This window comes from Ovis canadensis, chromosome 20, assembly GCF_042477335.2.
Source record: "Ovis canadensis isolate MfBH-ARS-UI-01 breed Bighorn chromosome 20, ARS-UI_OviCan_v2, whole genome shotgun sequence".
Classification (NCBI taxonomy): domain Eukaryota; kingdom Metazoa; phylum Chordata; class Mammalia; order Artiodactyla; family Bovidae; genus Ovis; species Ovis canadensis.
Window position 1 is genome coordinate 5,789,112 of NC_091264.1, and position 23,607 is coordinate 5,812,718.

The window sequence follows — 23,607 nt, forward strand, 5'->3', positions numbered from 1 at the left end:
CAGTCCCCATGCGAGTTCCTCGGGGGCCTCGTGGGATTCCTCTCCCGTCGATGCCGGGGCCTAAGACCTTGTGTGGAGGCGGGGCCGGAACCTGAGGATTCCTCTCCAGTGCTGACATGGATTTTGGGGTACTTCTGGAGTCTCCCCAGGATAGTCAGTCCTCGTCTCGAATGCGAGCATGCACTTGCGCTTTACTCCAGAGCGGTAGCAGCAGTGTCACGCAGTCCGCCGCGTGGATCAAAGGATGTATGGTTTTCCCTCGAGTCTTTCCACGAGGCTTTCCCACGAGGCTTTCCCACAGGGCTGTCCCACGTGCACACGTGGTGGGAGTCGATCCTCGGCTTGAACGTCAAGGCAGTGCAGGGAAAACAGGTTCCTCTGGAATGGACTGACACATCTGGGGGACTCTTGGAATGGTGGCACGACCCTGGAGATCCTCTTGCCTTTCCTGTGGAGAGCGCCTCCTCTTGAGATGCGACGGGAACGTCGGGAATTCTTTCCCTACGAAACAGGGAAAAGATCCCTCATCTCGAGCAAGGAGGCGGAAACGGGGCTCCCCTGGATGTGTGCGGGACCCCACGTGCTTCCTCTCGAGTGGAGACGGGTATGTCGGGGAACTTCTTGAGTTGCAGCAATGGTGTGAAGGACCCTTTGGAAGTTCCAGTGGTTAGATATGATTGGCCTCGAGAAGCCTCAGCTGAAATGGGCCTCATCTCGCCTGGAAGGCAAAACCTCCTGGATTTTCTCGAGTTGCGGCAGGTGCTCTCGACTTACGACGGGGACCTCAGGGACCCGCTCTGGTGGCCTCAGGAAAGGCCAGTCCCCATGCGAGTTCCTCGGGGGCCTCTCGGGATTCCTCTCCCGTCGATGCCGGGGCCTAAGACCTTGTGTGGAGTCGGGGCCGGAACCTGAGGATTCCTCTCCAGTGCTGACATGGATCTTGGGGTACTTCTGGAGTCTCCCCGGGGAGTCAGTCCTCGTCTCGAATGCGGGCATGCACTTGCGCTTTCCTCCAGAGCGGTAGCAGCAGTGTCACGCAGTCCGCCGCGTGGATCAAAGGATCTATGGTTTTCCCTCGAGTCTTTCCCACGAGGCTTTCCCACGAGGCTTTCCCACAGGGCTGTTCCACGTGCACACGAGGTGGGAGTCGATCCTCGGCTTGAACGTCAAGGCAGTGCAGGGAAAACAGGTTCCTCTGGAATGGACTGACACATCTGGGGGACTCTTGGAATGGTGGCACGACCCTGGAGTTCCTCTCGCCTTTCCTGTGGAGAGCGCCTCCTCTTGAGATGCGACGGGAACGCCGGGATTTCTTTCCCTACGAAACCGGGAAAGGATCCCTCATCTCGAGCTAGGAGGCGGAAACGGGGCTCCCCTGGATGTGTGCGGGACACCACGTGCTTCCTCTCGAGTGGAGACGGGTATGTCGGGGAACTTCTTGAGTTGCAGCAATGGTGTGAAGGACCCTTTGGAAGTTCCAGTGGTTAGATGTCATTGGCCTCGAGAAGCCTCAGCGGAAATGGGACTCATCTCGCCTGGAGGGCAAAACCTCCTGGATTTTCTCGAGTTGCGGCAGGTGCTCTCGACTTACGACGGGGACCTCAGGGACCCGCTCTGGTGGCCTCAGGAAAGGCCAGTCCCCATGCGAGTTCCTCGGGGGCCTCTCGGGATTCCTCTCCCGTCGATGCCGGGGCCTAAGACCTTGTGTGGAGTCGGGGCCGGAACCTGAGGATTCCTCTCCAGTGCTGACATGGATCTTGGGGTACTTCTGGAGTCTCCCCAGGGGAGTCAGTCCTCGTCTCGAATGCGGGCATGCACTTGCGCTTTCCTCCAGAGCGGTAGCAGCAGTGTCACGCAGTCCGCCGCGTGGATCAAAGGATCTATGGTTTTCCCTCGAGTCTTTCCCTCGAGGCTTTCCCACGAGTCTTTCCCACAGGGCTGTCCCACGTGCACACGTGGTGGGAGTCGATCCTCGGCTTGAACGTCAAGGCAGTGCAGGGAAAACAGGTTCCTCTGGAATGGACTGACACATCTGGGGGACTCTTGGAATGGTGGCACGACCCTGGAGTTCCTCTCGCCTTTCCTGTGGAGAGCGCCTCCTCTTGAGATGCGACGGGAACTCCGGGAATTCTTTCCCTACGAAACAGGGAAAGGATCCCTCTTCTCGAGCTACGAGGCGGAAACGGGGCTCCCCTGGATGTGTGCGGGACATCACGTGCTTCCTCTCGAGTGGAGACGGGTATGTCGGGGAACTTCTTGAGTTGCAGCAATGGTGTGAAGGACCCTTTGGAAGTTCCAGTGGTTAGATGTGATTGGCCTCGAGAAGCCTCAGCGGAAATGGGCCTCATCTCGCCTGGAGGGCAAAACTTCCTGGATTTTCTCGAGTTGCGGCAGGTGCTCTCGACTTAGGACGGGGACCTCAGGGACCCGCTCTGGTGGCCTCAGGAAAGGCCAGTCCCCATGCGAGTTCCTCGGGGGCCTCTCGGGATTCCTCTCCCGTCGATGCCGGGGCCTAAGACCTTGTGTGGAGTCGGGGCCGGAACCTGAGGATTCCTCTCCAGTGCTGACATGGATCTTGGGGTACTTCTGGAGTCTCCCCAGGGGAGTCAGTCCTCGTCTCGAATGCGGGCATGCACTTGCGCTTTCCTCCAGAGCGGTAGCAGCAGTGTCACGCAGTCCGCCGCGTGGATCAAAGGATCTATGGTTTTCCCTCGAGTCTTTCCCTCGAGGCTTTCCCACGAGGCTTTCCCACAGGGCTGTCCCACGTGCACACGTGGTGGGAGTCGATCCTCGGCTTGAACGTCAAGGCAGTGCAGGGAAAACAGGTTCCTCTGGAATGGACTGACACATCTGGGGGACTCTTGGAATGGTGGCACGACCCTGGAGTTCCTCTCGCCTTTCCTGTGGAGAGCGCCTCCTCTTGAGATGCGACGGGAACGCCGGGAATTCTTTCCCTTCGAAACAGGGAAAGGATCCCTCTTCTCGAGCTAGGAGGCGGAAACGGGGCTCCCCTGGATGTGTGCGGGACATCACGTGCTTCCTCTCGACTGGAGACGGGTATGTCGGGGCACTTCTTGAGTTGCAGCAATGGTGTGAAGGACCCTTTGGAAGTTCCAGTGGTTAGATGTGATTGGCCTCGAGAAGCCTCAGCGGAAATGGGCCTCATCTCGCCTGGAGGGCAAAACTTCCTGGATTTTCTCGAGTTGCGGCAGGTGCTCTCGACTTACGACGGGGACCTCAGGGACCCGCTCTGGTGGCCTCAGGAAAGGCCAGTCCCCATGCGAGTTCCTCGGGGCCTCTCGGGATTCCTCTCCCGTCGATGCCGGGGCCTAAAACCTTGTGTGGAGTCGGGGCCGGAACCTGAGGATTCCTCTCCAGTGCTGACGGGATCTTGGGGTACTTCTGGAGTCTCCCCAGGGGAGTCAGTCCTCGTCTCGAATGCGGGCATGCACTTGCGCTTTCCTCCAGAGCGGTAGCAGCAGTGTCACGCAGTCCGCCGCGTGGATCAAAGGATCTATGGTTTTCCCTCGAGTCTTTCCCAAGAGGCTTTCCCACGAGGCTTTCCCACAGGGCTGTCCCACGTGCACACGTGTTGGGAGTCGATCCTCGGCTTGAACGTCAAGGCAGTGCAGGGAAAACAGGTTCCTCTGGAATGGACTGACACATCTGGGGGACTCTTGGAATGGTGGCACGACACTGGAGTTCCTCTCGCCTTTCCTGTGGAGAGCGCCTCCTCTTGAGATGCGACGGGAACGCCGGGAATTCTTTCCCTACGAAACAGGGAAAGGATCCCTCATCTCGAGCTAGGAGGCTGAAACGGGGCTCCCCTGGATGTGTGCGGGACACCACGTGATTCCTCTCGAGTGCAGACGGGTATGTCGGGGAACTCCTTGAGTTGCAGCAAGGGTGTGAAGGACCCTTTGGATGTTCCAGTGGTTAGATGTGAATGGCCTCGAGAAGCCTCAGCGGAAATGGGCCTCATCTCGCCTGGAGGTGAAAACCTCCTGGATTTTCTCGAGTTGCGGCAGGTGCTCTCGACTTACGACGGGGACCTCAGGGACCCGCTCTGGTGGCCTCAGGAAAGGCCAGTCCCCATGCGAGTTCCTCGGGGGCCTCTCGGGATTCCTCTCCCGTCGATGCCGGGGCCTAAGACCTTGTGTGGAGTTGGGGCCGGAACCTGAGGATTCCTCCCAGTGCTGACATGGATCTTGGGGTACTTCTGGAGTCTCCCCAGGGGAGTCAGTCCTCGTCGAATGCGGGCATGCACTTGCGCTTTCCTCCAGAGCGGTAGCAGCAGTGTCACGCAGTCCGCCGCGTGGATCAAAGGATCTATGGTTTTCCCTCGAGTCTTTCCCACGAGGCTTTCCCACGAGGCTTTCCCACAGGGCTGTCCCACGTGCACACGTGGTGGGAGTCGATCCTCGGCTTGAACGTCAAGGCAGTGCAGGGAAAACAGGTTCCTCTGGAATGGACTGACACATTTGGGGGACTCTTGGAATGGTGGCACGACCCTGGAGTTCCTCTCGCCTTTCCTGTGGAGAGCGCCTCCTCTTGAGATGCGACAGGAACGCCGGGAATTCTTTCCCTACGAAACAGGGAAAGAATCCCTCATCTCGAGCTAGGAGGCGGAAACGGGGCTCCCCTGGATGTGTGCGGGACACCACGTGCTTCCTCTCGAGTGGAGACGGGTATGTCGGGGAACTTCTTGAGTTGCAGCAATTGTGTGAAGGACCCTTTGGAAGTTCCAGTGGTTAGATGTGATTGGCCTCGAGAAGCCTCAGCGGAAATGGGCCTCATCTCGCCTGGAGGGCAAAACCTCCTGGATTTTCTCGAGTTGCGGCAGGTGCTCTCGACTTACGACGGGGACCTCAGGGACCCGCTCTGGTGGCCTCAGGAAAGGCCAGTCCCCATGCGAGTTCCTCGGGGGCCTCTCGGGATTCCTCTCCCGTCGATGCCGGGGCCTAAGACCTTGTGTGGAGTCGGGGCCGGAACCTGAGGATTCCTCTCCAGTGCTGACATGGATCTTGGGGTACTTCTGGAGTCTCCCCAGGATAGTCAGTCCTCGTCTCGAATGCGAGCATGCACTTGCGCTTTACTCCAGAGCGGTAGCAGCAGTGTCACGCAGTCCGCCGCGTGGATCAAAGGATCTATGGTTTTCCCTCGAGTCTTTCCCACGAGGCTTTCCCACGAGGCTTTCCCACAGGGCTGTCCCACGTGCACACGTGGTGGGAGTCGATCCTCGGCTTGAACGTCAAGGCAGTGCAGGGAAAACAGGTTCCTCTGGAATGGACTGACACATCTGGGGGACTGTTGGAATGGTGGCACGACCCTGGAGATCCTCTTTCCTTTCCTGTGGAGAGCGCCTCCTCTTGAGATGCGACGGGAACGCCGGGAATTCTTTCCCTACGAAACAGGGAAAGGATCCCTCATCTCGAGCAAGGAGGCGGAAACGGGGCTCCCCTGGATGTGTGCGGGACACCACGTGCTTCCTCTCGAGTGGAGACGGGTATGTCGGGGAACTTCTTGAGTTGCAGCAATGGTGTGAAGGACCCTTTGGAAGTTCCAGTGGTTAGATGTGATTGGCCTCGAGAAGCCTCAGCTGAAATGGGCCTCATCTCGCCTGGAGGGCAAAACCTCCTGGATTTTCTCGAGTTGCGGCAGGTGCTCTCGACTTACGACGGGGACCTCAGGGACCCGCTCTGGTGGCCTCAGGAAAGGCCAGTCCCCATGCGAGTTCCTCGGGGGCCTCTCGGGATTCCTCTCCCGTCGATGCCGGGGCCTAAGACCTTGTGTGGAGTCGGGGCCGGAACCTGAGGATTCCTCTCCAGTGCTGACATGGATCTTGGGGTACTTCTGGAGTCTCCCCAGGGGAGTCAGTCCTCGTCTCGAATGCGGGCATGCACTTGCGCTTTCCTCCAGAGCGGTAGCAGCAGTGTCACGCAGTCCGCCGCGTGGATCAAAGGATCTATGGTTTTCCCTCGAGTCTTTCCCACGAGGCTTTCCCACGAGGCTTTCCCACAGGGCTGTCCCACGTGCACACGTGGTGGGAGTCGATCCTCGGCTTGAACGTCAAGGCAGTGCAGGGAAAACAGGTTCCTCTGGAATGGACTGACACATCTGGGGGACTCTTGGAATGGTGGCACGACCCTGGAGTTCCTCTCGCCTTTCCTGTGGAGAGCGCCTCCTCTTGAGATGCGACGGGAACGCCGGGAATTCTTTCCCTACGAAACAGGGAAAGGATCCCTCATCTCGAGCTAGGAGGCGGAAACGGGGCTACCCTGGATGTGTGCGGGACACCACGTGCTTCCTCTCGAGTGCAGACGGGTATGTCGGGGAACTTCTTGAGTTGCAGCAAGGGTGTGAAGGACCCTTTGGAAGTTCCAGTGGTTAGATGTGATTGGCCTCGAGAAGCCTCAGCGGAAATGGGCCTCATCTCGCCTGGAGGTGAAAACCTCCTGGATTTTCTCGAGTTGTGGCAGGTGCTCTCGACTTACGACCGGGACCTCAGGGACCCGCTCTGGTGGCCTCAGGAAAGGCCAGTCCCCATGCGAGTTCCTCGGGGGCCTTTCGGGATTCCTCTCCCGTCGATGCCAGGGCCTAAGACCTTGTGTGGAGTCGGGGCCGGAACCTGAGGATTCCTCTCCAGTGCTGACATGGATCTTGGGGTACTTCTGGAGTCTCCCCAGGGGAGTCAGTCCTCGTCTCGAATGCGGGCATGCACTTGCGCTTTCCTCCAGAGCGGTAGCAGCAGTGTCACGCAGTCCGCCGCGTGGATCAAAGGATCTATGGTTTTCCCTCGAGTCTTTCCCTCGAGGCTTTCCCACGAGGCTTTCCCACAGGGCTGTCCCACGTGCACACGTGGTGGGAGTCGATCCTCGGCTTGAACGTCAAGGCAGTGCAGGGAAAACAGGTTCCTCTGGAATGGACTGACACATCTGGGGGACTCTTGGAATGGTGGCACGACCCTGGAGTTCCTCTCGCCTTTCCTGTGGAGAGCGCCTCCTCTTGAGATGCGACGGGAACGCCGGGAATTCTTTCCCTTCGAAACAGGGAAAGGATCCCTCTTCTCGAGCTAGGAGGCGGAAACGGGGCTCCCCTGGATGTGTGCGGGACATCACGTGCTTCCTCTCGACTGGAGACGGGTATGTCGGGGCACTTCTTGAGTTGCAGCAATGGTGTGAAGGACCCTTTGGAAGTTCCAGTGGTTAGATGTGATTGGCCTCGAGAAGCCTCAGCGGAAATGGGCCTCATCTCGCCTGGAGGGCAAAACTTCCTGGATTTTCTCGAGTTGCGGCAGGTGCTCTCGACTTACGACGGGGACCTCAGGGACCCGCTCTGGTGGCCTCAGGAAAGGCCAGTCCCCATGCGAGTTCCTCATGGGCGTCTCGGGATTCCTCTCCCGTCGATGCCGGGGCCTAAGACCTTGTGTGGAGTCGGGGCCGGAACCTGAGGATTCCTCTCCAGTGTTGACATGGATCTTGGGGTACTTCTGGAGTCTCCCCAGGGGAGTCAGTCCTCGTCTCGAATGCGGGCATGCACTTGCGCTTTCCTCCATAGCGGTAGCAGCAGTGTCACGCAGTCCGCCGCCTGGATCAAAGGATCTATGGTTTTCCCTCGAGTATTTCCCACGAGGCTTTCCCACGAGGCTTTCCCACAGGGCTGTCCCACGTGCACACGTGTTGGGAGTCGATCCTCGGCTTGAACGTCAAGGCAGTGCAGGGAAAACAGGGTCCTCTGGAATGGACTGACACATCTGGGGGACACTTGGAATGGTGTCACGACACTGGAGTTCATCTCGCCTTTCCTGTGGAGAGCGCCTCCTCTTGAGATGCGACGGGAACGCCGGGAATTCTTTCTCTACGAAACAGGGAAAGGATCCCTTATCTCGAGCTAGGAGGCGAAAACGGAGCTCCCCTGGATGTGTGCGGGACCCCACGTGCTTCCTCTCGAGTGGAGACGGGTATGTCGGGGAACTTCTTGAGTTGCAGCAATGGTGTGAAGGACCCTTTGGAAGTTCCAGTGGTTAGATATGATTGGCCTCGAGAAGCCTCAGCGGAAATGGGCCTCATCTCGCCTGGAGGGCAAAACCTCCTGGATTTTCTCGAGTTGCGGCAGGTGCTCTCGACTTACGACGGGGACCTCAGGGACCCGCTCTGGTGGCCTCAGGAAAGGCCAGTCCCCATGCGAGTTCCTCGGGGCCTCTCGGGATTCCTCTCCCGTCGATGCCGGGGCCTAAAACCTTGTGTGGAGTCGGGGCCGGAACCTGAGGATTCCTCTCCAGTGCTGACGGGATCTTGGGGTACTTCTGGAGTCTCCCCAGGGGAGTCAGTCCTCGTCTCGAATGCGGGCATGCACTTGCGCTTTCCTCCAGAGCGGTAGCAGCTGTGTCACGCAGTCCGCCGCGTGGATCAAAGGATCTATGGTTTTCCCTCGAGTCTTTCCCAAGAGGCTTTCCCACGAGGCTTTCCCACAGGGCTGTCCCACGTGCACACGTGGTGGGAGTCGATCCTCGGCTTGAACGTCAAGGCAGTGCAGGGAAAACAGGTTCCTCTGGAATGGACTGACACATCTGGGGGACTCTTGGAATGGTGGCACGACACTGGAGTTCCTCTCGCCTTTCCTGTGGAGAGCGCCTCCTCTTGAGATGCAACGGGAACACCGGGAATTCTTTCCCTACGAAACAGGGAAAGGATCCCTCATCTCGAGCTAGGAGGCGGAAACGGGGCTACCCTGGATGTGTGCGGGACACCACGTGCTTCCTCTCGAGTGGAGACGGGTATGTCGGGGATCTTCTTGAGTTGCAGCAAGGGTGTGAAGGACCCTTTGGAAGTTCCAGTGGTTAGACATGATTGGCCTCGAGAAGCCTCAGCGGAAATGTGCCTCATCTCGCCTGGAGGGCAAAACCTCCTGGATTTTCTCGAGTTGCGGCAGGTGCTCTCGACTTACGATGGGGACCTCAGGGACCCGCTCTGGTGGCCTCAGGAAAGGCCAGTCCCCATGCGAGTTCCTCGGGGGCGTCTCGGGATTCCTCTCCCGTCGATGCCGGGGCCTAAGACCTTGTGTGGAGTCGGGGCCGGAACCTGAGGATTCCTCTCCAGTGCTGACATGGATCTTGGGGTACTTCTGGAGTCTCCCCAGGGGAGTCAGTCCTCGTCTCGAATGCGGGCATGCACTTGCGCTTTCCTCCAGAGCGGTAGCAGCAGTGTCACGCAGTCCGCCGCGTGGATCAAAGGATCTATGGTTTTCCCTCGAGTCTTTCCCATGAGGCTTTCCCACGAGGCTTTCCCACAGGGCTGTCCCCCGTGCACACGTGGTGGGAGTCGATCCTCGGCTTGAACGTCAAGGCAGTGCAGGGAAAACAGGTTCCTCTGAAATGGACTGACACATCTGGGGGACTCTTGGAATGGTGGCACGACCCTGGAGTTCCTCTCGCCTTTCCTGTGGAGAGCGCCTCCTCTTGAGATGCGACGGGAACGCCGGGAATTCTTTCCCTACGAAACAGTGAAAGGATCCCACATCTCGAGCTAGGAGGCGGAAACGGGGCTCCCCTGGATGTGTGCGGGACCCCACGTGCTTCCTCTCGAGTGGAGACGTGTATGTCGGGAAACTTCTTGAGTTGCAGCAAGGGTGTGAAGGACCCTTTGGAAGTTCCAGTGGTTAGATGTGATTGGCCTCGAGAAGCCTCAGCGGAAATGGGCCTCATCTCGCCTGGAGGGCAAAACCTCCTGGATTTTCTCGAGTTGCGGCAGGTGCTCTCGAGTTACGATGGGGACCTCAGGGAACCGCTCTGGTGGCCTGAGGAAAAGCCAGTCCCCACGCGAGTTCCTCGGGGGCGTCTCGGGATTCCTCTCCCGGCGATGCCGGGGCCTAAGACCTTGTGTGGATTCGGGGCCGGAACCTGAGGATTCCTCTCCAGTGCTGACATGGATCTTGGGGTACTTCTGGAGTCTCCCCAGGGGAGTCAGTCCTCGTCTCGAATGCGGGCATGCATAGCGCTTTCCTCCAGAGCGGTAGCAGCAGTGTCACGCAGTCCGCCGCGTGGATCAATGGATCTATGGTTTTCCCTCGAGTCTTTCCCACGAGGCTTTCCCACGAGGCTTTCCCACAGGGCTGTCCCACGTGCACACGTGGTGGTAGTCGATCCTCGGCTTGAACGTCAAGGCAGTGCAGGGAATACAGGTTCCTCTGGAATGGACTGACACATCTGGGGGACTCTTGGAATGGTGGCACGACCCTGGAGTTCCTCTCGCCTTTCCTGTGGAGAGCGCCTCCTCTTGAGATGCGACGGGAACGCCGGGAATTCTTTCCCTACGAAACAGGGAAAGGATCCCTCATCTCGAGCTAGGAGGCTGAAACGGGGCTCCCCTGGATGTGTGCGGGACACCACGTGCTTCCTCTCGAGTGCAGACGGGTATGTCGGGGAACTCCTTGAGTTGCAGCAAGGGTGTGAAGGACCCTTTGGATGTTCCAGTGGTTAGATGTGAATGGCCTCGAGAAGCCTCAGCGGAAATGGGCCTCATCTCGCCTGGAGGTGAAAACCTCCTGGATTTTCTCGAGTTGCGGCAGGTGCTCTCGACTTACGACGGGGACCTCAGGGACCCGCTCTGGTGGCCTCAGGAAAGGCCAGTCCCCATGCGAGTTCCTCGGGGGCCTCTCGGGATTCCTCTCCCGTCGATGCCGGGGCCTAAGACCTTGTGTGGAGTTGGGGCCGGAACCTGAGGATTCCTCTCCAGTGCTGACATGGATCTTGGGGTACTTCTGGAGTCTCCCCAGGGGAGTCAGTCCTCGTCGAATGCGGGCATGCACTTGCGCTTTCCTCCAGAGCGGTAGCAGCAGTGTCACGCAGTCCGCCGCGTGGATCAAAGGATCTATGGTTTTCCCTCGAGTCTTTCCCACGAGGCTTTCCCACGAGGCTTTCCCACAGGGCTGTCCCACGTGCACACGTGGTGGGAGTCGATCCTCGGCTTGAACGTCAAGGCAGTGCAGGGAAAACAGGTTCCTCTGGAATGGACTGACACATTTGGGGGACTCTTGGAATGGTGGCACGACCCTGGAGTTCCTCTCGCCTTTCCTGTGGAGAGCGCCTCCTCTTGAGATGCGACAGGAACGCCGGGAATTCTTTCCCTACGAAACAGGGAAAGAATCCCTCATCTCGAGCTAGGAGGCGGAAACGGGGCTCCCCTGGATGTGTGCGGGACACCACGTGCTTCCTCTCGAGTGGAGACGGGTATGTCGGGGAACTTCTTGAGTTGCAGCAATTGTGTGAAGGACCCTTTGGAAGTTCCAGTGGTTAGATGTGATTGGCCTCGAGAAGCCTCAGCGGAAATGGGCCTCATCTCGCCTGGAGGGCAAAACCTCCTGGATTTTCTCGAGTTGCGGCAGGTGCTCTCGACTTACGACGGGGACCTCAGGGACCCGCTCTGGTGGCCTCAGGAAAGGCCAGTCCCCATGCGAGTTCCTCGGGGGCCTCTCGGGATTCCTCTCCCGTCGATGCCGGGGCCTAAGACCTTGTGTGGAGTCGGGGCCGGAACCTGAGGATTCCTCTCCAGTGCTGACATGGATCTTGGGGTACTTCTGGAGTCTCCCCAGGATAGTCAGTCCTCGTCTCGAATGCGAGCATGCACTTGCGCTTTACTCCAGAGCGGTAGCAGCAGTGTCACGCAGTCCGCCGCGTGGATCAAATGATCTATGGTTTTCCCTCGAGTCTTTCCCACGAGGCTTTCCCACGAGGCTTTCCCACAGGGCTGTCCCACGTGCACACGTGGTGCGAGTCGATCCTCGGCTTGAACGTCAAGGCAGTGCAGGGAAAACAGTTTCCTCTGGAATGGACTGACACATCTGGGGGACTGTTGGAATGGTGGCACGACCCTGGAGATCCTCTTGCCTTTCCTGTGGAGAGCGCCTCCTCTTGAGATGCGACGGGAACGCCGGGAATTCTTTCCCTACGAAACAGGGAAAGGATCCCTCATCTCGAGCTACGAGGCGGAAACGGGGCTCCCCTGGATGTGTGCGGGACACCACGTGCTTCCTCTCGAGTGGAGACGGGTATGTCGGGGAACTTCTTGAGTTGCAGCAATGGTGTGAAGGACCCTTTGGAAGTTCCAGTGGTTAGATGTGATTGGCCTCGAGAAGCCTCAGCTGAAATGGGCCTCATCTCGCCTGGAGGGCAAAACCTCCTGGATTTTCTCGAGTTGCGGCAGGTGCTCTCGACTTACGACGGGGACCTCAGGGACCCGCTCTGGTGGCCTCAGGAAAGGCCAGTCCCCATGCGAGTTCCTCGGGGGCCTCTCGGGATTCCTCTCCCGTCGATGCCGGGGCCTAAGACCTTGTGTGGAGTCGGGGCCGGAACCTGAGGATTCCTCTCCAGTGCTGACATGGATCTTGGGGTACTTCTGGAGTCTCCCCAGGGGAGTCAGTCCTCGTCTCGAATGCGGGCATGCACTTGCGCTTTCCTCCAGAGCGGTAGCAGCAGTGTCACGCAGTCTGCCGCGTGGATCAAAGGATCTATGGTTTTCCCTCGAGTCTTTCCCACGAGGCTTTCCCACGAGGCTTTCCCACAGGGCTGTCCCACGTGCACACGAGGTGGGATTCGATCCTCGGCTTGAACGTCAAGGCAGTGCAGGGAAAACAGGTTACTCTGGAATGGACTGACACATCTGGGGGACTCTTGGAATGGTGGCACGACCCTGGAGTTCCTCTCGCCTTTCCTGTGGAGAGCGCCTCCTCTTGAGATGCGACGGGAACGCCGGGAATTCTTTCCCTACGAAACAGGGAAAGGATCCCTCATCTCGAGCTAGGAGGCGGAAACGGGGCTCCCCTGGATGTGTGCGGGACCCACGTGCTTCCTCTCGAGTGGAGATGGGTATGTCGGGGAACTTCTTGAGTTGCAGCAAGGGTGTGAAGGACCCTTTGGAAGTTCCAGTGGTTAGACGTTGTTAGCCTCGAGAAGCCTCAGCGGAAATGGGCCTCATCTCGCCTGGAGGGCAAAACCTCCTTGATTTTCTCGAGTTGCGGCAGGTGCTCTCGACTTACGACGGGGACCTCAGGGACCCGCTCTGGTGGCCTCAGGAAAGGCCAGTCCCCATGCGATTTCCTCGGGGGCCTCTCGAGATTCCTCTTCCGTCGATGCCGTGGCCTAAGACCTTGTGTGGAGTCGGGGCCGGAACCTGAGGATTCCTCTCCAGTGCTGACATGGATCTTGGGGTACTTCTGGAGTCTCCCCAGGGGAGTCAGTCCTCGTCTCGAATGCGGGCATGCACTTGCACTTTCCTCCAGAGCGGTAGCAGCAGTGTCACGCAGTCCGCCGTGTGGATCAAAGGATCTATGGTTTCCCTGGAGTCTTTCCCACGAGGCTTTCCCACGAGGCTTTCCCACAGGGCTGTCCCACGTGCACACGTGGTGGAGGTCGATCCTCGGCTTGAACGTCAAAGCAGTGCAGGGAAAACAGGTTCCTCTGGAATGGACTGACACATCTGGGGGACTCTTGGAATGGTGGCACGACCCTGGAGTTCCTCTCGCCTTTCCTGTGGAGAGCGCCTCCTCTTGAGATGCGACGGGAACGCCGGGAATTCTTTCCCTATGAAACAGGGAAAGGATCCCTCATCTCGAGCTAGGAGGCGGAAACGGGGCTCCCCTGGATGTGTGCGGGACCCACGTGCTTCCACTCGAGTGGAGATGGGTATCTCGGGGAACTTCTGGAGTTGCAGCAAGGGTGTGAAGGACCCTTTGGAAGTTCCAGTGGTTAGACGTGATTAGCCTCGAGAAGCATCAGCGAAAATGGGCCTCATCTCGCCTGGAGGGCAAAACCTCCTGGATTTTCTCGAGTTGCGGCAGGTGCTCTCGACTTACGACGGGGACCTCAGGGACCCGCTCTGGTGGCCTCAGGAAAGGCCAGTCCCCATGCGAGTTCCTCGGGGGCCTCTCGGGATTCCTCTCCCGTCGATGCCGGGGCCTAAGACCTTGTGTGGAGTCGTGGCCAGACCTGAGGATTCCTCTCCAGTGCTGACATGGATCTTGGGGTACTTCTGGAGTCTCCCCAGGATAGTCAGTCCTCGTCTCGAATGCGAGCATGCACTTGCGCTTTACTCCAGAGCGGTAGCAGCAGTGTCACGCAGTCCGCCGCGTGGATCAAAGGATCTATGGTTTTCCCTCGAGTCTTTCCCACGAGGCTTTCCCACGAGGCTTTCCCACAGGGCTGTCCCACGTGCACACGTGGTGGGAGTCGATCCTCGGCTTGAACGTCAAGGCAGTGCAGGGAAAACAGGTTCCTCTGGAATGGACTGACACATCTGGGGGACTCTTGGAATGGTGGCAAGACCCTGGAGATCCTCTTGCCTTTCCTGTGGAGAGCGCCTCCTCTTGAGATGCGACGGGAACGCCGGGAATTCTTTCCCTACGAAACAGGGAAAGGATCCCTCATCTCGAGCAAGGAGGCGGAAACGGGGCTCCCCTGGATGTGTGCGGGACTCCACGTGCTTCCTCTCGAGTGGAGACGGGTATGTCGGGGAACTTCTTGAGTTGCAGCAATGGTGTGAAGGACCCTTTGGAAGTTCCAGTGGTTAGATGTGATTGGCCTCGAGAAGCCTCAGCTGAAATGGGCCTCATCTCGCCTGGAGGGCAAAACCTCCTGGATTTTCTCGAGTTGCGGCAGGTGCTCTCGACTTACGACGGGGACCTCAGGGACCCGCTCTGGTGGCCTCAGGAAAGGCCAGTCCCCATGCGAGTTCCTCGGGGGCCTCTCGGGATTCCTCTCCCGTCGATGCCGGGGCCTAAGACCTTGTGTGGAGTCGGGGCCGGAACCTGAGGATTCCTCTCCAGTGCTGATATGGATCTTGGGGTACTTCTGGAGTCTCCCCAGGGGAGTCAGTCCTCGTCTCGAATGCGGGCATGCACTTGCGCTTTCCTCCAGAGCGGTAGCAGCAGTGTCACGCAGTCCGCCGCGTGGATCAAAGGATCTATGGTTTTCCCTCGAGTCTTTCCCACGAGGCTTTCCCACGAGGCTTTCCCACAGGGCTGTCCCACGTGCACACGAGGTGGGAGTCGATCCTCGGCTTGAACGTCAAGGCAGTGCAGGGAAAACAGGTTCCTCTGGAATGGACTGACACATCTGGGGGACTCTTGGAATGGTGGCACGACCCTGGAGTTCCTCTCGCCTTTCCTGTGGAGAGCGCCTCCTCTTGAGATGCGACGGGAACGCCGGGATTTCTTTCCCTACGAAACAGGGAAAGGATCCCTCATCTCGAGCTAGGAGGCGGAAACTGGGCTCCCCTGGATGTGTGCGGGACACCACGTGCTTCCTCTCGAGTGGATACGGGTATGTCGGGGAACTTCTTGAGTTGCAGCAATGGTGTGAAGGACCCTTTGGAAGTTCCAGTGGTTAGATGTGATTGGCCTCGAGAAGCCTCAGCGGAAATGGGCCTCATCTCGCCTGGAGGGCAAAACCTCCTGGATTTTCTCGAGTTGCGGCAGGTGCTCTCGACTTACGACGGGGACCTAAGGGACCCGCTCTGGTGGCCTCAGGAAAGGCCAGTCCCCATGCGAGTTCCTCGGGGGCCTCTCGGGATTCCTCTCCCGTCGATGCCGGGGCCTAAGACCTTGTGTGGAGTCGGGGCCGAAACCTGAGGATTCCTCTCTAGTGCTGACATGGATCTTGGGGTACTTCTGGAGTCTCCCCAGGGGAGTCAGTCCTCGTCTCGAATGCGGGCATGCACTTGCGCTTTCCTCCAGAGCGGTAGCAGCAGTGTCACGCAGTCCGCCGCGTGGATCAAAGGATCTATGGTTTTCCCTCGAGTCTTTCCCACGAGGCTTTCCCACGAGGCTTTCCCACAGGGCTGTCCCACGTGCACACGTGGTGGGAGTCGATCCTCCGCTTGAACGTCAAGGCAGTGCAGGGAAAAAAGGTTCCTCTGGAATGGACTGACACATCTGGGGGCTCTTGGAATGGTGGCATGACTGTGGAGTTCCTCTCGCCTTTCCTGTGGAGAGCGCCTCCTCTTGAGATGCGACGGGAACGCCGGGAATTCTTTCCCTACGAAACAGGGAAAGGATCCCTCATCTCGAGCTAGGAGGCTGAAACGGGGCTCCCCTGGATGTGTGCGGGACGCCACGTGCTTCCTCTCGAGTGCAGACGGGTATGTCGGGGAACTTCTTGAGTTGCAGCAAGGGTGTGAAGGACCCTTTGGATGTTCCAGTGGTTAGATGTGATTGGCCTCGAGAAGCCTCAGCGGAAATGGGCCTCATCTCGCCTGGAGGGCAAAACCTCCTGGATTTTCTCGAGTTGCGGCAGGTGCTCTCGACTTACGACGGGGACCTCAGGGACCCGCTCTGGTGGCCTCAGGAAAGGCCAGTCCCCATGCGAGTTCCTCGGGGGCCTCTCGGGATTCCTCTCCCGTCGATGCCGGGGCCTAAGACCTTGTGTGGAGTCGGGGCCGGAACCTGAGGATTCCTCTCCAGTGCTGATATGGATCTTGGGGTACTTCTGGAGTCTCCCCAGGGGAGTCAGTCCTCGTCTCGAATGCGGGCATGCACTTGCGCTTTCCTCCAGAGCGGTAGCAGCAGTGTCACGCAGTCCGCCGCGTGGATCAAAGGATCTATGGTTTTCCCTCGAGTCTTTCCCACGAGGCTTTCCCACGAGGCTTTCCCACAGGGCTGTCCCACGTGCACACGAGGTGGGAGTCGATCCTCGGCTTGAACGTCAAGGCAGTGCAGGGAAAACAGGTTCCTCTGGAATGGACTGACACATCTGGGGGACTCTTGGAATGGTGGCACGACCCTGGAGTTCCTCTCGCCTTTCCTGTGGAGAGCGCCTCCTCTTGAGATGCGACGGGAACGCCGGGATTTCTTTCCCTACGAAACAGGGAAAGGATCCCTCATCTCGAGCTAGGAGGCGGAAACTGGGCTCCCCTGGATGTGTGCGGGACACCACGTGCTTCCTCTCGAGTGGAGACGGGTATGTCGGGGAACTTCTTGAGTTGCAGCAATGGTGTGAAGGACCCTTTGGAAGTTCCAGTGGTTAGATGTGATTGGCCTCGAGAAGCCTCAGCGGAAATGGGCCTCATCTCGCCTGGAGGGCAAAACCTCCTGGATTTTCTCGAGTTGCGGCAGGTGCTCTCGACTTACGACGGGGACCTAAGGGACCCGCTCTGGTGGCCTCAGGAAAGGCCAGTCCCCATGCGAGTTCCTCGGGGGCCTCTCGGGATTCCTCTCCCGTCGATGCCGGGGCCTAAGACCTTGTGTGGAGTCGGGGCCGAAACCTGAGGATTCCTCTCTAGTGCTGACATGGATCTTGGGGTACTTCTGGAGTCTCCCCAGGGGAGTCAGTCCTCGTCTCGAATGCGGGCATGCACTTGCGCTTTCCTCCAGAGCGGTAGCAGCAGTGTCACGCAGTCCGCCGCGTGGATCAAAGGATCTATGGTTTTCCCTCGAGTCTTTCCCACGAGGCTTTCCCACGAGGCTTTCCCACAGGGCTGTCCCACGTGCACACGTGGTGGGAGTCGATCCTCCGCTTGAACGTCAAGGCAGTGCAGGGAAAAAAGGTTCCTCTGGAATGGACTGACACATCTGGGGGCTCTTGGAATGGTGGCATGACTGTGGAGTTCCTCTCGCCTTTCCTGTGGAGAGCGCCTCCTCTTGAGATGCGACGGGAACGCCGGGAATTCTTTCCCTACGAAACAGGGAAAGGATCCCTCATCTCGAGCTAGGAGGCTGAAACGGGGCTCCCCTGGATGTGTGCGGGACGCCACGTGCTTCCTCTCGAGTGCAGACGGGTATGTCGGGGAACTTCTTGAGTTGCAGCAAGGGTGTGAAGGACCCTTTGGATGTTCCAGTGGTTAGATGTGATTGGCCTCGAGAAGCCTCAGCGGAAATGGGCCTCATCTCGCCTGGAGGGCAAAACCTCCTGGATTTTCTCGAGTTGCGGCAGGTGCTCTCGACTTACGACGGGGACCTCAGGGACCCGCTCTGGTGGCCTCAGGAAAGGCCCGTCCCCATGCGAGTTCCTCGGGGGCCTCTCGGGATTCCTCTCCCGTCGATGCCAGGGCCTAAGACCTTGTGTGGAGTCGGGGCCGGAACCTGAGGATTCCTCTCCAGTGCTGACATGGATCTTGGGGTACTTCTGGAGTCTCCCCAGGGGAGTCAGTCCCCGTCTCGAATGCGGGCATGCACTTGCGCTTTCCTCCAGAGCGGTAGCAGCAGTGTCACGCAGTCCGCCGCGTGGATCAAAGGATCTATGGTTTTCCCTGGAGTCTTTCCCACGAGGCTTTCCCACGAGGCTTTCCCACAGGGCTGTCCCACGTGCACACGTGGTGGGAGTCGATCCTCGGCTTGAACGTCAAGGCAGTGCAGGGAAAACAGGTTCCTCTGGAATGGACTGACACATCTGGTCGACTCTTGGAATGGTGGCACGACCCTGGAGTTCCTCTCGCCTTTCCTGTGGAGAGCGCCTCCTCTTGAGATGCGACGGGAACGCCGGGAATTCTTTCCCTACGAAACAGGGAAAGGATCCCTCTTCTCGAGATACGAGGCGGAAACGGGGCTCCCCTGGATGTGTGCGGGACCCCAGGTGCTTCCTCTCGAGTGGAGACGGGTATGTCGGGGAACTTCTTGAGTTGCAGCAATGGTGTGAAGGACCATTTGGAAGTTCCAGTGGTTAGATGTGATTGGCCTCGAGAAGCCTCAGCGGAAATGGGCCTCATCTCGCCTGGAGGGCAAAACCTCCTGGATTTTCTCGTGTTGCGGCAGGTGCTTTCGACTTACGACGGGGACCTCAGGGACCCGCTCTGGTGGCCTCAGGAAAGGCCAGTCCCCATGCGAGTTCCTCGGGGGCCTCTCGGGATTCCTCTCCCGTCGATGCCGGGGCCTAAGACCTTGTGTGGAGTCGGGGCCGGAACCTGAGGATTCCTCTCCAGTGCTGACATGGATCTTGGGGTACTTCTGGAGTCTCCCCAGGGGAGTCAGTCCTCGTCTCGAATGCGGGCATGCACTTGCGCTTTCCTCCAGAGCGGTAGCAGCAGTGTCACGCAGTCCGCCGCGTGGATCAAAGGATCTATGTTTTTCTCTCGAGTCTTTCCCACGAGGCTTTCCCACGAGGCTTTCCCATAGGGCTGTCCCACGTGCACACGTGGTGGGAGTCGATCCTCGGCTTGAACGTCAAGGCAGTGCAGGGAAAACAGGTTCCTCTGGAATGGACTGACACATCTGGGGGACTCTTGGAATGGTGGCACGACCCTGGAGTTCCTCTCGCCTTTCCTGTGGAGAGCGCCTCCTCTTGACATGTGACTTGAACGGCGGGAATTCTTTCCCTACGAAACAGGGAAAGGATCCCTCATCTCGAGCTAGGAGGCGGAAACGGGGCTCCGCTGGATGTGTGCGGGACCCACGTGCTTCCTCTCGAGTGGAGATGGGTATGTCGGGGAACTTCTTGAGTTGCAGCAAGGGTGTGAAGGACCCTTTGGAAGTTCCAGTGGTTAGACGTGATTAGCCTCGAGAAGCCTCAGCGGAAATGGGCCTCATCTCGCCTGGAGGGCAAAACCTCCTGGATTTTCTCGAGTTGCGGCAGGTGCTCTCGACTTACGACGGGGACCTCAGGGACCCGCTCTGGTGGCCTCAGGAAAGGCCAGTCCCCATGCGATTTCCTCGGGGGCCTCTCGAGATTCCTCTTCCGTCGATGCCGTGGCCTAAGACCTTGTGTGGAGTCGGGGCCGGAACCTGAGGATTCCTCTCCAGTGCTGACATGGATCTTGGGGTACTTCTGGAGTCTCCCCAGGGGAGTCAGTCCTCGTCTCGAATGCGGGCATGCACTTGCGCTTTCCTCCAGAGCGGTAGCAGCAGTGTCACGCAGTCCGCCGCGTGGATCAAAGGATCTATGGTTTTCCCTGGAGTCTTTCCCACGAGGCTTTCCCACAGGGCTGTCCCACGTGCACACGTGGTGGGAGTCGATCCTCGGCTTGAACGTCAAAGCAGTGCAGGGAAAACAGGTTCCTCTGGAATGGACTGACACATCTGGGGGACTCTTGGAATGGTGGCACGACCATGGAGTTCCTCTCGCCTTTCCTGTGGAGAGCGCCTCCTCTTGAGTTGCGACGGGAACGCCGGGAATTCTTTCCCTATGAAACAGGGAAAGGATCCCTCATCTCGAGCTAGGAGGCGGAAACGGGGCTCCCCTGGATGTGTGCGGGACCCACGTGCTTCCACTCGAGTGGAGATGGGTATCTCCGGGAACTTCTGGATTTGCAGCAAGGGTGTGAAGGACCCTTTGGAAGTTCCAATGGTTAGACGTGATTAGCCTCGAGAAGCCTCAGCGAAAATGGGCCTCATCTCGCCTGGAGGGCAAAACCTCCTGGATTTTCTCGAGTTGCGGCAGGTGCTCTCGACTTACGACGGGGACCTCAGGGACCCGCTCTGGTGGCCTCAGGAAAGGCCAGTCCCCATGCGAGTTCCTCGGGGGCCTCTCGGGATTCCTCTCCCGTCGATGCCGGGGCCTAAGACCTTGTGTGGAGGCGGGGCCGGAACCTGAGGATTCCTCTCCAGTGCTGACATGGATTTTGGGGTACTTCTGGAGTCTCCCCAGGATAGTCAGTCCTCGTCTCGAATGCGAGCATGCACTTGCGCTTTACTCCAGAGCGGTAGCAGCAGTGTCACGCAGTCCGCCGCGTGGATCAAAGGATGTATGGTTTTCCCTCGAGTCTTTCCACGAGGCTTTCCCACGAGGCTTTCCCACAGGGCTGTCCCACGTGCACACGTGGTGGGAGTCGATCCTCGGCTTGAACGTCAAGGCAGTGCAGGGAAAACAGGTTCCTCTGGAATGGACTGACACATCTGGGGGACTCTTGGAATGGTGGCACGACCCTGGAGATCCTCTTGCCTTTCCTGTGGAGAGCGCCTCCTCTTGAGATGCGACGGGAACGTCGGGAATTCTTTCCCTACGAAACAGGGAAAGGATCCCTCATCTCGAGCAAGGAGGCGGAAACGGGGCTCCCCTGGATGTGTGCGGGACCCCACGTGCTTCCTCTCGAGTGGAGACGGGTATGTCGGGGAACTTCTTGAGTTGCAGCAATGGTGTGAAGGACCCTTTGGAAGTTCCAGTGGTTAGATGTGATTGGCCTCGAGAAGCCTCAGCTGAAATGGGCCTCATCTCGCCTGGAGGGCAAAACCTCCTGGATTTTCTCGAGTTGCGGCAGGTGCTCTCGACTTACGACGGGGACCTCAGGGACCCGCTCTGGTGGCCTCAGGAAAGGCCAGTCCCCATGCGAGTTCCTCGGGGGCCTCTCGGGATTCCTCTCCCGTCGATGCCGGGGCCTAAGACCTTGTGTGGAGTCGGGGCCGGAACCTGAGGATTCCTCTCCAGTGCTGACATGGATCTTGGGGTACTTCTGGAGTCTCCCCGGTGAGTCAGTCCTCGTCTCGAATGCGGGCATGCACTTGCGCTTTCCTCCAGAGCGGTAGCAGCAGTGTCACGCAGTCCGCCGCGTGGATCAAAGGATCTATGGTTTTCCCTCGAGTCTTTCCCACGAGGCTTTCCCACGAGGCTTTCCCACAGGGCTGTTCCACGTGCACACGAGGTGGGAGTCGATCCTCGGCTTGAACGTCAAGGCAGTGCAGGGAAAACAGGTTCCTCTGGAATGGACTGACACATCTGGGGGACTCTTGGAATGGTGGCACGACCCTGGAGTTCCTCTCGCCTTTCCTGTGGAGAGCGCCTCCTCTTGAGATGCGACGGGAACGCCGGGATTTCTTTCCTTACGAAACCGGGAAAGGATCCCTCATCTCGAGCTAGGAGGCGGAAACGGGGCTCCCCTGGATGTGTGCGGGACACCACGTGCTTCCTCTCGAGTGGAGACGGGTATGTCGGGGAACTTCTTGAGTTGCAGCAATGGTGTGAAGGACCCTTTGGAAGTTCCAGTGGTTAGATGTCATTGGCCTCGAGAAGCCTCAGCGGAAATGGGCCTCATCTCGCCTGGAGGGCAAAACCTCCTGGATTTTCTCGAGTTGCGGCAGGTGCTCTCGACTTACGACGGGGACCTCAGGGACCCGCTCTGGTGGCCTCAGGAAAGGCCAGTCCCCATGCGAGTTCCTCGGGGGCCTCTCGGGATTCCTCTCCCGTCGATGCCGGGGCCTAAGACCTTGTGTGGAGTCGGGGCCGGAACCTGAGGATTCCTCTCCAGTGCTGACATGGATCTTGGGGTACTTCTGGAGTCTCCCCAGGGGAGTCAGTCCTCGTCTCGAATGCGGGCATGCACTTGCGCTTTCCTCCAGAGCGGTAGCAGCAGTGTCACGCAGTCCGCCGCGTGGATCAAAGGATCTATGGTTTTCCCTCGAGTCTTTCCCTCGAGGCTTTCCCACGAGGCTTTCCCACAGGGCTGTCCCACGTGCACACGTGGTGGGAGTCGATCCTCGGCTTGAACGTCAAGGCAGTGCAGGGAAAACAGGTTCCTCTGGAATGGACTGACACATCTGGGGGACTCTTGGAATGGTGGCACGACCCTGGAGTTCCTCTCGCCTTTCCTGTGGAGAGCGCCTCCTCTTGAGATGCGACGGGAACGCCGGGAATTCTTTCCCTACGAAACAGGGAAAGGATCCCTCTTCTCGAGCTACGAGGCGGAAACGGGGCTCCCCTGGATGTGTGCGGGACATCACGTGCTTCCTCTCGAGTGGAGACGGGTATGTCGGGGAACTTCTTGAGTTGCAGCAATGGTGTGAAGGACCCTTTGGAAGTTCCAGTGGTTAGATGTGATTGGCCTCAAGAAGCCTCAGCGGAAATGGGCCTCATCTCGCCTGGAGGGCAAAACTTCCTGGATTTTCTCGAGTTGCGGCAGGTGCTCTCGACTTATGACGGGGACCTCAGGGACCCGCTCTGGTGGCCTCAGGATAGGCCAGTCCCCATGCGAGTTCCTCGGGGGCCTCTCGGGATTCCTCTCCCGTCGATGCCGGGGCCTAAGACCTTGTGTGGAGTCGGGGCCGGAACCTGAGGATTCCTCTCCAGTGTTGACATGGACCTTGGGGTACTTCTGGAGTCTCCCCAGGGGAGTCAGTCCTCGTCTCGAATGCGGGCATGCACTTTCGCTTTCCTCCAGAGCGGTAGCAGCAGTGTCACGCAGTCCGCCGCGTGGATCAAAGGATCTATGATTATCCCTCAGTCTTTCCCACGAGGCTTTCACGCGAGGCTTTCCCACAGGGCTGTCCCACGTGCACACGTGGTGGGAGTCGATCCTCGGCTTGAACGTCAAGGCAGTGCAGGGAAAACAGGTTCCTCTGGAATGGACTGACACATCTGGGGGACTCTTGGAATGGTGTCATGACCCTGGAGTTCCTCTCGCCTTTCCTGTGGAGAGCGCCTCCTCTTGAGATGCGACGGGAACGCCGGGAATTCTTTCCCTACGAAACAGGGAAAGGATCCCTCATCTCGAGCTAGGAGGCGGAAACGGGGCTCCCCTGGATGTGTGCGGGACCCACGTGCTTCCTCTCGAGTGGAGACGGGTATGTCGGGGAACTTCTTGAGTTGCAGCAATGGTGTGAAGGACCCTTTGGAAGTTCCAGTGGTTAGACGTGATTAGCCTCGAGAAGCCTCAGCGGAAATACGCCTCATCTCGCCTGGAGGGCAAAACCTCCTGG